This window comes from Cynoglossus semilaevis, chromosome 4, assembly GCF_000523025.1.
Source record: "Cynoglossus semilaevis isolate Cse_v1.0 chromosome 4, Cse_v1.0, whole genome shotgun sequence".
NCBI lineage: Eukaryota > Metazoa > Chordata > Actinopteri > Pleuronectiformes > Cynoglossidae > Cynoglossus > Cynoglossus semilaevis.
This window is the reverse complement of record NC_024310.1, coordinates 5,759,959-5,761,460: the sequence shown is the minus strand read 5'-3', so window position 1 is coordinate 5,761,460 and position 1,502 is coordinate 5,759,959. Positions and strand designations below refer to the sequence as shown.

General features: G+C 40.5%; 1 protein-coding gene across 2 annotated transcripts in view; it reads right to left on the bottom strand.

Moving 5' to 3' along the window:
• The window catches only part of LOC103377832 (TRAF-type zinc finger domain-containing protein 1-like), a 9,770-nt gene that overhangs the window by 2,724 nt on the left and 5,544 nt on the right, over window positions 1-1,502 (bottom strand). The gene's annotated exons all lie outside the window — the stretch shown is intronic.

The window sequence follows — 1,502 nt, the reverse complement described above, 5'->3', positions numbered from 1 at the left end:
TTTGGTACACCAACCTTTGATTACAGTTAAATACTGTAAGTAAATATAGTCACTTTGTACATGCTGCCACTAGGCAACATCATCAGGAAGCACAACATAAACTTTCATTGCTACGCAGATGACACCCAATTGTATGTATCGGTACGGCCAGATGACCCAAACCCCTTAATTAAAATCCAAGATTGTCTTAGAGACATTCTGACATGGATGACCCAGAATTTTCTAATGCTTAACACAGAAAAAACTGAGGTCATAGTTTTAGGGCCTAAACATATAAGAGCACCATTGTCAAATCTAACTATAACCATAGGTAGTTCTACCCCAGTCCCCTGTGGTAAAGCAAGGAACCTGGGTGTCCTGTTTGATCAGGATTTATCACTACAAAAACATATTAACCAAACCTGTAGAACAGCCTTCTACCACCTACGTAACATTAAATCCATTAGAAAAATGTTATCACGACCAGATTCTGAAAAACTAATCCATGCCTTTATAACCTCCAGGCTGGATTATTGCAATTCGCTACTATCAGGATGTCCCAATAAGTCCTTAAGAAGCCTTCAACTGGTCCAGAATGCGGCAGCACGCATACTGACCGGAACTAGAAGACGAGAACATATAACCCCCGTCTTGGCTTCAATACACTGGCTCCCAGTAAAAAGTAGAATAGACTTTAAAATACTTTTAATCACATACAAGGCCCTAAATAATCAAGCCCCATTATACATTTGTGATTTAATTACCCCATACAAACCAAATAGATCACTGCGCTCCCAAAATTCGAATCTATTGGTCATCCCTAAAATAAATAAAAATAGAACGGGTGGTAGAACTTTTAGTTACCAGGCTCCTCTCCTGTGGAACCAGCTCCCACTCTCAGTAAGAGAGTCAGATTCTGTCTCGTCCTTTAAAGTGAGACTCAAAACCCATTTGTATAGTATAGCCTATAGCCTAAATTAGATTAAACATGCCCCGACTAGAACAGTCTAAAAAGATGCTGCTATAGGCCTAGACTGCTGGGGGGCATTGCATTTCATTTCATTTCACTTCATCTTGCACTTATAATGAGGACACAGACTCTACGGTCTTACTTTATTCTTCTGTCCTGTCCTATATTCATACCGACCACCATGTATACACTTAGGAAACTGGTCCCACTCTTTTACAGTTCTGCTGCCACCGGTGAACAGGAGGAGCACAGGACTACTGCCACTACCACGACTTTTTTTTCTTCATTGGTTTTTATGTATTTGTACAATGTATGTTCTGATAACATCTATTGCACGTCTGTCCGTCCAGGGAGTGGATCCGTCACCTGTGGTTCTCCCTAAGGTTTCTACCTTTCTCTTTTCTCCCTGTTGAAAGGGTTTCTCTTTCGGTAGTTTTTCCTTACCCTGGCTGACGGTCTAAGGACAGAGGATGTTACCAACCCTGTGAAGCCCCATGTGACAAACTGTATTTTGTAAATGTGGGCTATATAAATAAAATTTGATTTGATTGAT